Genomic DNA, 12,217 nt, shown 5'->3' with positions numbered 1-12,217 from the left:
CCGAGGCATTTCTGCTTTGCCTCGGAGAAAGGCGGTGGTTTTCATGGCGACTCCCTCCCCCTGCTGCCTCCTTTGATGTTGAGAGCTGAGAGCCCCCTGCAGGCTCTGGGAGCCGAACTTGCGCAGCGCCTCTCACCTGTGCTGCTCTCTTCATCCGCTTGGCTGGGGTCCGGGCTAAGCCGTTCCTACCCATACGCTCTCCTGCTTGGACTGCGACCCAGAGTTGTCAAGATCACCCCGCCAACTACTCACTTTCTCGGAGGTGCCCTGTGTCCAGCTCCGTGGGTTAAAAGGTTATTAGCTCTTCAGGGTGTGTTATTTGTACGGTCAGAGCAGGAGAGGTGGGCGGCTGAAACTGGTAGCATCCGCGCTCTGAGCTCCTCTCTCCCTCCACTCTGTTCCCCTTCCCTCACACGCTCACCCCCCCCCTTTACTTCCCTCCCATCGCGGCCACGCGCCCTCTCTGTTCATCTCTCGAGCTCCCTCCTTGGCGCCACATTTCTTCTTTTCTCATCTCCTTTGCTCTGCGCTCTCCTTATGAGTTCCTCTCTGCCCCTCCAGTCCTGCTGTGTCACTTCCTCCCTCTGTGTCACTCTCTCCCTCCTTCCTTGTGACCCCTCACTTCCTCCTGCTGCCCTTCACCTCACACGTTTCTCTTCCACCACCTAGCTATCTCCTCTCTCTTCCTTTGGGTCACTCTTTCCCTCAAACTCCCTCCTATCTTTCACGTGCGCTTCCTCTTCTTTCGTGCCTGCCCCCCCTTCCGCCCCCAGCAGTTACACTTCGCTCACCAATCTCTCTGTCTTCATCTTACTTTCTCTGATCTTCTCTCTTCTCATACCCTTTCCTCGCACCCCACCCCGTCTCCCTTTCTGCGTCTCGTTCTCTCCCTGCTCTTATCTCGTTTTACCACCCTCTGCTCCCTCCACTACTGCTCCTCTTTCTCTCTCGGGACCCACTCTTTTAACTTCCAGCGGTGTCGGCTCTCCCCCGCCTTCCCCACCCCCACAGAGAAGGTATGTACTGGGAAGGTTTGGACACAGAGGGGGGGATGCACCCCCTTCACTCGGGTGTGGGGGAAGAGAGCTCGGAGACATAATCCACTTCAAATTGTGTTGTGCTAGTAGTGTTTTACGGCACTTGTGATGTTTTGCTCGATCGCGCAGTGTGATCCTGGGCAACGCCAGCGCCGGTTGGTGATACTAGGCTACGATTTGTTATAATGCCATGATAGGCCGAGACGTATAACTAGATGCCATATGGTACTGCTCGGATCTGATACGCTATGCTGCTCTGTTACTGTAATGTATACATTACACTGAGGAATAGGAGGCAAGGGAGCAAGGAGTCCTACAGGATGGATGAGCGTCACCATGTAGGGAAAGCTTTACTCCGAGAACCCATGTTCACAAGGTGTTGCAAAAACGTTAAGAAGTCACAAGAGAGTCATGAAAACCAGCCTGGCAGACACTTATACATCTTTTTGTTGTAAAACTCTGCCACAAAGAAATTGGCTTGGGGTTCAGCAGACGGGTGTTCAGTGAGGGTCAGGTCATGGCGAGCCATACGTTTAGTCTGTATTAAAGATGTCCCAGAATCTTCCGGCAGCCTCACTTCCGCCCTTTGGTCACTCAGCAGCCCGTGCTCGGCTTCTTATGACTCACCCTGATTGTCGCATTATTCCTTCTTTGCGGTCATATGACTGGGACAAACAAGGCCACGCGGTGTGAGTTATTATTTGGAAAGGGTGACCTGTGTACCCTCCCAGACAGGCCCTGGTCACCTTTTCCTTTTGCCTCACACAGGCAAAAGTGTGGAACGTCCTTGTTAACAAGATAAGCGGGCAAAATAATTCACCCAGGCAGGGATGAGTGTCAGGGTCACATAATTGCACCCTCGTCACACTCACACAGCTGTATCTCAGCAGGTTCATGCATTTGCTGCAGAGTCGAATGTGTAGACACAGCTTCCTTTCCTTCTAAAACAGTATAGTGAGCCTGCTGCGTTGTTCCCTGTGTATTCTACAGGGTACAGAATCAAATCCTGGTTCGTCGGATCAGTGGGTTAATGTGTTGGCTGCAGAGGTCTCTATGTGTGTGTGTGTGTGTGTGTGTGTGTGTGTGTGTGTGTGTGTATGTGTGTGCCTCTGTGTGTGTGGCTCTGTGTGGGTGGCTTTTTTTGTAGGTGGCTCTATGCGTGGGTGGCTCTGTCTGTGTGTGGGTAACTCTGCGTGTGTGTGGGTGGCTCTGTGTGGGTGGCTCTATTTGTGTGTGGGTTGCTCTATGTGAATAGCTCTGTGTAGGTAGCTCTGTGTGGGTGGCTCTGTGTGTGTGGGTGGCTTTGTGAGTGTGGCTCTGTGTGTGGGTGCAAATGCAATAGGTCTCGCATTTGAGAGAGATTAAGATATTGACATTGTAAATAACAATGCCGTTTCTTTAAATGTTTTAAAAACAAAAACATAAACAAAAATAATGTCATGAGCAATGCCAATAGCTCTAACTTTAACAATGCCGAGACCATTGCATTGTAAATGCTCTGTATGTGAGTCTATAGCTCTGTGTGTGTGTAAAAGTGTAGCTATATATTTGTCACTCTATATTGCACTATGTGAATGTATATACATCTGTGTGTACACATGTGTCTGTGTAGATTGCTTTATGGCTAAGTGTCGCTATTTAGAAGTAGCTCTGTCTGTGTGTACCTAAGTTTAGGCTGGATATATGTGTGTGGCTCTGTGTGTGGAACTGTGTTTGTGGCACTCTGTGTGTGTGGCTCTGCATGTGTTGGTGGCTCTGTGTGTGTGTAGCTCAGTATGTGTAAGTCTGTGTATGTCTGTGTGGTTCTATGTGTGTAGCTGTGCGTGTGTGTGGCTCAGTGTATGTGTAGCTCAATAAGTGCATAGGTGCCTCTGTGTGGGTATAGATGGCTCAGTATCTTTATGTGGCTAGCTCGGTATGTGTTAGGTGACTCTATGTCTCTAGCTAGCTCTGTATGTGTAAGTCAGTGGCACTGTATGTGGATGTCTGTAGCTCTGAATATTTGTGCGGATAGCTCTCTATCTGTGTCTGGCTGACTCTGTAGGTGTGGCTCTGTATGTATGTCTGGGGGATACACTTTGTATGTGTGTGGCTCTGTGTGGGTGGTTCTGTATGTGTGTGGGGTTGGCTCTCTCACTACGTCACTCTCTCTCCCTAACTCTCTCTCTCTCACTACCTCACTATCTCTCACTACCTCACTATCTCTCACTATACTCTCTCTCACTAACTCTCTACCTCACTCTCTAACTCACTACTCAACTCTCTCTTTCTCACAGCAACACAATATCACTACCACAGTAACTATCTCTCACTCTAACACACCACTTAGAAACTTCACTCTCTCTCTATCTCACTACCTCACTCTCTATCACTACATCACTATCTATTTCTATGTCACTCTCACTACCTCACTACATCACAACACACTCTCTCAAAACTTCACTACATCACTCTCTCACTACCTCGCAAATTCACTCTCTCTTTCTAACTCACTAATTCACTCTATCTCACTACCTCACTCTCTCTCTCAAATACACTAAGGGCCATATGTAGGTAAATTACATTTACCGATTCTTAAATACCGAATTTTACCGATTCGGTATTTATGAATCGGTAAATGTAATGTAGGTAAAAAAATACCGAATCGGTAAGTGTCGGTATTTTAGAGTCGGTATTTACCGATTCGGTAATGGCAACTGGCTTCCCATTCATTCCTATGGGCCTGGAGGCACATAGGAATGAATGGGAAGCCAGTTACCATTACTGATTCGGTAAATACCGAATCGGTAATGGGGGAGGCTGTATCATGGGTGGCAGGGTGTCACATTGACACCCTGTTGCACCCCTGAATCGTCGATGTGTGCACACGTGGCGCACATACATGCCCTAAGGGCATGTATGTCTGCCACATTGCACACTTCACAGTGCACAAAAATACATTTTTACACCTATTCGTCATTTACCACCAACTTTCAGTTGGTGGTAAATAACGAATCCCCACACCCACGACACACTCCCCCTACATCTCATTTCTGGATTTGGTATTTACCGAATCGGTAAAATTACCGATTCGGTAATTTTACCGATTCGGTAAACTACCGAATCCAGAAATGATCCCCCTACATAGCAAAAGCCTAAATACCGGTCGGTAACGGTATATTTACCGAAAATCGTCCATTACCGACCGGTATTGGGCTTCCTACATATGGCCCTAAGTCACTTACACTCACTCTTTCACTACCTCACTCTATCTCACTACTTCACTACATCACTCTCTGTTTCTATCTTAATTCCTCACAACATCCCTCACTACCTCACTCTCTCTTTCACTACCTCAATCTTTCGCTATCTCACAACATCACTCACTGTTTCTATCTCACTACGTCAGAAAATACCTCACTCACTAACTCACCCTTTCACTACCTCACTCTCTATCTACCTCACTCTCTCTCACTACCTCACTCTCTATTTCAATACCTCACTCCCTCTCTCTATCTCACTACCTCACTCTCTCTCTGCTAATGCAATAGGTATCACATATGCAAAAAAAAACTAATGCCAATAGAAATGACAATGCCATTTATTTAGGGATACAAAAATGATAAAAAAAATAATGAGCAATACCAATAGCTCTACCTGTAATATTGCCGAGACCATTGCATTGTAAATGCTGGTTTTATTTGCCCAGAGGAACTACCTGTGTGTGTTGCTAAGCCAGCCCAGCACAGTATCCTCCAGATAAGAGGTCACATCTGCTGGTCGCTCCCTGCACATGGAGTAGAGTGTGGAGTAATAAGTGATGACAGTCTTAAGGATATTTGCGGTATCCCTCTGCGTGGACCCATTCGTATCCTCCTCCTCCAACACATAGTTAGAAAACCTGGAAATGCACACAATCTCAGCCAGAGCTACTCCCGGCCGCTCACCCTCACCATATTGGCACATGCGGTAGTATTTAGTGCGAAATAGGCACTTGAGTTTGGCCTCTGATTGGTACTCAGAGACCAGTTTGTGTAACTTAGCTTGTATCCTCCCATCAGGTGCAGCCGCAATCTGCTCCTCTGCTATTTTAATATCCACATCTGATTTCAGAATTGTTCCCAAATGTCGCGTAAAATACCACCTCCATTTGCAATGCAAATGCCTGTACTGTGACTTTAAAGGCCTCCCAGACCACAGCCTTCTTTAGCACCGAGTCCAAATTCCTGGACAAATTCACATATTTTTTGCCTTACTTCTTCTCCAAAGTATGTGTATTATAGGGTTGTGGGGGAAAGTTTCCATGACTGGTAAGGAGAGACTGATATTGGCGGTCTTAGCTACAGTAGTATCAGGGAATGATTGGAATACGTGCATGCATAATGCTCTGTTTTAGTCAGCCGGGTCTCAAGGCCTCGCAATAGGATCCAGTATTTAATGCGTGACCAGCTGGAATGTGCCCTCTTTGCATGTAGGATGAAGCGCCCTCCAAGCATCCAATAATAGGAGATCTGTCAGGATTCTACCTAAATGTCTCTCCGCCCTGCTCTGAGGACCTGGCATACTGTGGGATCGATCCATGCAGGGATCTAACACTATATTAAAATCTTCCCCCCAAATTAAGCTTGAGGAGCCGATGTTTAGGATGAGTCCCCATAGCCTGTCAGAGAACAGAGGATCATCTGTGTTGGGGCTGAAGCAGTTAACCAGCATGACGGAGTATGATGCTCCGCGTCCCCACATCATGCAGTAGCATCCTTGCGGGTCTTGGATGGAGCCTGAGTGGGGTATGTGATGTTCTTTTTATCAGGATGACTGTTCTTCTGGAATTAGTAGAGTACAAAGCAAAACATCTGTGGGAAGCCCATTTTTTCACATAATGGCCGGTGCAGATCGGTTGAGGTGTGTCATCTGCAGCATTGAAATCTGAATATTGTGCCTATCAAGGTACCGAAGTATGTGTCTGCGTTTACGGAGGTCTCACAGTCCCCATACGTTCCAGGTCAGTAGAATGTAAATAGGGCCATCAAAAGTGTCTGGCATAGTCATGGATCTGGCATTGCATAGATATACCCTTATCCTGGGGATACAAAATAGCGCATACATAGCAAGGAGTAACTGCATAGTAGTGGACAGCAATAAGGTGCACAAGAAAAACAACAATTCCTAATCCCATTCCTCCCCCACCCACACCAGCAGCCCTATTCCGCCGGTGGATTCCATCCCACCTTAATACAGAACCATCGATGAAGAGAGGTTGCTGCTTGCCATTTCACAGCGGTCAAGAAAGCACACAGGGCCTGAGCAAAAGGAGGGGGGTATGAATAGTGTTAATGGCACAGCAGAGGGTCCCATGTCCATCCTTCAGCCAACCTCAGAAAGCAGGGATGTAAATCTAGAAGCATGCATGTCTTCTTTAGCTGGGGATCGTCGTCAGGTCTCTCACTTAAGGGACTTGTGAGCCTGCTGCAGAGTATTGAAACTGTGTTGCTTGACCTAAAAAGTGATGATGAGCCTCTGTATTTTAACAGCCCTGCGATGATAGGTCTAGGCATGGAGCCAGGACGGTGTCGGGCCACTAAGGAGCGGTGTATCCTCGCCACCAACAATTGTTTGGAGAGAGACGAGGCATTGAAGAGTGCCACCAGCAGGCGCTCAACATACTTCTCCATCCGCCCGGTAGCTGTGGATTCAGGAACATCAAGGATGCTGATGTTGTTCCTGCATGAACGTGCCTCCAGGTCCTCATTCGTGGCAGAGATGGCTTTTAGGAGTTCTGTAGTTGCTTCCCTCTTTGCGTGGATACGTCTTCCAGACCAGAGATCCGCTGTTCAGCTTCGCCTATGCACCCATCATGTTTTTCTAGTTTCTAGGTAATGAAGTCCATGCGTGTGCATACTCATGGAGTCCATTTTAATTTCCTTTGCGGTGCGGCTTTGGCGCATTGTGAGTAACAGGGAGCGCATTTTAGTATCATCAGGCTGTGTCTGCCATACTGGCAGCAGAGTCCCCAGCGGGCACACATGTAGATTTTCAAGGCTAAAAGAGGAGTTTGGCCTGTTTAGCCTCTGTTCTCCCCATAGCCGTGGCCCACTTTCATCAGAGGGAAATAGTGTGGTGCAGGGCGAGCTGGAGAGAGCCCATGTGGTGAGTGGATTCCCCTGCTGAAGCACGCCTTGTCTATAGCACAGTGTGGGCCCCCAGTGCAGGTTTCTCCCTCAGGACTGGCCAGTAGGCATCATGACACCTCCTGAAAGGGGAAGTTCGCAATGCCTAGCACCTGGGGCAATAGTCCACAGTGTCCCTCTCACGCTTGTCTCTCGGGTCTGGACATTTATGTGCCCTCAGTACATATCGTCTACTTACCTCACAAGAGTTTTAACGCTAGTGCACTCAGGAGGCCAACTCCCAACTGTCTCACCGCCAGGCGAGTTGCTCGGGCCGTAGTTCCCTCCCCTCTTTCGTGGCAGTTTTCTCCATTGGTTCCCATGTCAGCTTCCCAGTCACGGCCCCCCCAGCAGTGCATCCGCTTCATACATTTGCAGTGGGCTGCAGCCAGGCTCGAGTGGGGTAGCCACTCCCGTCTCTCAGTGTGCTGCATCTCCACGGCCCAGTCCTTGGCCGGGTCTCGGCCTTTTTCTTCCGCGGCTCCCTAATCAGCTTCACCTTCCACCACGGTTCGGTTCTTCGTTCCCAGGGCGCCGAGGCAGCACAGTAGGACCCAAGTTGTCAGCCGCTCCGCTCCCCAGTGTGTGGCTTCTCTTCAAAGGGGCCTGCTCTGAGTTCCTCTCCGCACACCATTGTGGATGCCATTTTGTAGGGCCTGCTGGGCTGCAGCTTCAAGGCTTCAAGGCAGAAGACGTTCAGCAGCACCTGAGAGCAAAGTTGATCTTCAGTAGTCTCGTTGAGGGCATAATCCTGTAGGATTAGTGTCCCGGACGGCAGGAGCCTCACCCAGGTGCAGCCTTCTTGCTTCCTGGCTCTCTGGCGCCCCACACCTGACAGTATTAAGTCTAATGCATTATGGCTGCTGTTGTCTCTAGTGATAACCTTGAAGTTGCTAAGACGATTCCAAAGTCTGGTGTTGATGATGAATAATCATTGCGCAATTTCTTGTTGCCCTCTTGAATTTAACGGCTCAAAGTTTATCAGACTCTGATCTTGCATTTCAAGCCCTGAAACCAAAGGAGAGTGTCAGGGAGGCAAGCTGTAAAGCAGCACTAGACCAAGCTTATAAAGAATCTCCCGCAATACCCAGGGCTTTGTTTTGGCTTTCCGTTGATGTTACAAAGTCTATGGGCTCAAAGATGGTGTTGAAATCACCTGTGAGGATGATAAACTCAGAGCTAGGATGGGGAGAATCAACCTTATCCACAACAACAAGATTCAGAGATTCCTTGTTTTTTTAGGGTGCTGAGACAGAATTTCGAGTTGGAAAGGTTGACTTACACAAATATCGAGTTGGAAATATCGTGATTCAGAAATATCGACAGCAAGAATATCGTGGTCAAGAATATCGAATTTAAGGTAAGAAATATTGTTTAAAAAATATAGAAGTCATTAATAGTGTTTGCAAAAATATAGCTGTTTAAAATATCGATTTTTTAATTAGTGTTATGTATTTTAGTTTATATTTTAAATGTATGTAATGTATGTTTTTTGTATAAGTATTGTTTATGTTTTTTAATATATGTGTTACATTTTTACTAGTTATACATTTTACTTTAATTCAATTTTGCATTTTTTAGTTCCGTAGCTGGTTGTGGGTTTAAGGGGAATAGAGTGGGAAGTAATTTAATTAATGATTTTTTTATTTTTATTTAGGGGCCGATTCCGATCCTGTAAAAAGGCTGTACAAATCGTTGTACGGAGCATTTACCCCATACGACTTGTACCCGGTAAACTTCCCGTACAACCTAGGAAGTACGATTCGTACAGAAAGCCTATTTCCGTACGTTTCGTAAACAAGCCTGTGCGGGTCAAAAAAACCTACGATTCTGATCCGGAACAGCTTGTACGCGACGTCCGAACGTATTCAGGCAGCGGTTTCCGGCCCAGCAAGTACGATTCGTCCCTACGTCACTCCGTGCGGGTCTTTTTTTATGGGAGTCAAACACAGCCGGAAAAGCAGAGTCCGACGCGAACCGCTACGCAACGGAGCCCCGGTACGTGACGTACACACCATGTACCCCGTCGTACGTGTCATCCCGGTCCTCTTGGCCTACGACCTGGTGCACCGCACCCGACGCACATGCCGCAGAAGGTGAGAACAACACCCAGGGGCCAGGGGGGGGGTGAGGGGCAGGAAACAAACCCCATACTCAAAGCCAAACCTATAATATGGAGGCCATACATTACCACCGGGGTCTGGTCACTTGGGGGGGCATGCCCAGCAACCCCTGCGTACCGCAACAACGGAAGTGGATGTGTACGGTGCATGTTACACATACCCCTACGGCACCATTAGAACAGTGATACGGACCGTACACACGCAATGAATGCGTGGGCACGGTGCGTACCACACGTACCCCTATGGCACAGTAGAACTATGATACGGACCGTACACACGCAATGAATGCGTGGGTATGGTGCGTACCACACGTACCCCTACGGTACAGTTGAACTGTGATACGGACCGTACACACGCAATGAATGCATGGGTATGGTGCGTGTCACACGTACCCCTACGGCACCATTAGAACAGTGATACGGACCGTACACACGCAATGAATGCGTGGCTACGGTGCGTACCACTCGTACCCCTACGGCACAGTAGAACTGTGATACGGACCGTACACACGCAATGAATGCATGGGTACGGTGCATGTCACACGTACCCCTACGGCACCATTAGAACAGTGATACGGACCGTACACACGCAATGAATGCGTGGGTACGGTGCGTGTCACACGTACCCCTTTGGCACCATTAGAACAGTGACACGGACCGTACGCACGCAATGAATGCGTGGGTACGGTGCGTACCACACGTACCCCTACGGCACAGTAGAACTGTCATATGGACCGTACACACGCAATGAATGCGTGGGTACGGTGCGTGTCACACGTACCCCTACGGCACCATTAGAACAGTCATACGGAGCGTACACACGCAATGAATGCGTGGGTACGGTCCGTACCACACGTACCCCTAGTCACAGTAGAACTGTGATACGGACCGTACACACGCAATGAATGCGTGGGTACGGTGCGTACCACACGTACCCCTACGGCACAGTAGAACTGTGATACGGACCGTACACACGCAATGAATGCGTGGGTACAGTGCATGTCACACGTACCCCGTTACAGCAACAGTACATTTGGGATACAAGGCGTACACACGCCAGGAATGTGGGCTTAGAGGACTGGCCCAGCATGTTACCTTCATATTGGTGTGTGTGTAGGTCCAGGCCAGCAGTGTACTGCTCCAAGGGGGTGCGTGGGTGGGTGCATATGACTCCCAGCAGTGGTCAGATATATGAGAGGTGGGTGCAGAGGACTCCCAGCAGTGGTCAGAGATATGAGGGCTGGGTGCATATGACTACCAGCAGTGTCCAGACATATGAGGGGTGGGTGCAGAGGACTCCCAGCAGTGGTCAGAGATATGAGGGGTGGGTGCATATGACTACCAGCAGTGTCCAGACATATGAGGGGTGGGTGCATATGACTCCCAGCAGTGGTCAGAGATATGAGGGGTGGGTGCATATGACTCCCAGCAGTGGTCAGAGATATGAGGGGTGGGTTCAGAGGACTCCTAGCAGTGGTCAGAGATATGAGGGGTGGGTGCATATGACTACCAGCAGTGTCCAGACATATGAGGGGTGGGTGCATATGACTCCCAGCAGTGATCAGAGATATGAGGGGTGGTGCAGAGGACTCCCAGCAGTGTCCAGCCATATGAGGGGTGGGTGCATATGACTCCAAGCAGTGGTCAGAGCTATGAGGGGTGGGTGCAGAGGACTCCCAGCAGTGGTCAGAGATATGAGGGGTGGGTGCATATGACTCCCAGCAGTGGACAGAGATATGGGGGGTGTACATCATCATCAGATGACCACACCTACATGGTGGTATGGACGCATCCCTAACTTTGGACTATGATTTTATTGCATTGTTGAAGGGATCCGTCACCAACAAAGGAAATGTGGACACAGGTCAGCGCAACAGTTGTGCAACTATTTGCAGGGAAGATGTCAGGTGCCACAGAGGAAGGAGCACTCCTTGGGACAATATCTCCAACCTAAATGAACACACACTACCAATGATTCTTTGCAGAGACATTGTGATGGCACACAGATACCATGGTCCACCTCATGACCATCATACAAAAACAGTTCTCAGAACCCTAACACATTACCAGAACACCAACTCCAGGAGCCTCAGCACCAACATCAAGTACCTGAAATGCAATAGTGTTGAAAGTAAAAGAAAAGGCTTTATTCAGCACCAAAAATAAATAAATTTAAAAGAGACTATGTACAAAGGCCAATGACCAGTCCATTGCTCAAGTCCAAGGGTGGACGTAGGGAACCGCGTCCACCCCTACCTTGCCTGCACAAAGGAACCTCAAGGTTTGTCGACCGGGAGGGGGGGCATCATCTGTGGCAGGACCAGGCACCGCAGGGACATGAGGGGGATGAGTAGGTGTGGTGGATGCAGGGGTGGACCTCTCCACCACAGGGGGTGGGGCAGCACCAAAGGTGGAGGGGAGTACGGCGCTGCACACTGCTGCTAGGGCCTCCATCCGAACCCCTGCACCTGAAGATACCCCAGGGCCAACGGAGGGTGTGGTGGGCGAGGGATGGGGTGCAGCGCTCTTGGGGGAGGGGGTGGACATAGTGGGGGACTCAACTCCCGTGCCCGGGGACTTCCTCGCCCGCTTGTGGGGTGGTGGCTCAGTGGGGGCGAGGCCCAGCTCAACCATATAGGTCTCCTTGGGTGAGAGTTTGGCTGGGGAGCTAAGGGGAGTGGTTTTGGAGGAACAGGGTTGTGAGGACTGCGGACTGCGACTGTGGCTGCGTGTATGCAACTCCCTCGCCTCATACTTCCACAACAAGATCGCGGACATACACAACAGCTTCAGCAACCAACCAACGCACACCAAGACCGAACAACCACCCCTCACCACCACCCTCCACGCCTGGACTCCGATCAGCACCGAAGACACCATCCGCACGATGAACTCCATCCACTCCGGATCAC

Source organism: Triturus cristatus, chromosome 6 (genome assembly GCF_964204655.1).
Source record: "Triturus cristatus chromosome 6, aTriCri1.1, whole genome shotgun sequence".
In the NCBI taxonomy this organism is placed as follows: domain Eukaryota; kingdom Metazoa; phylum Chordata; class Amphibia; order Caudata; family Salamandridae; genus Triturus; species Triturus cristatus.
Note: the sequence above shows the minus strand (reverse complement) of the source record.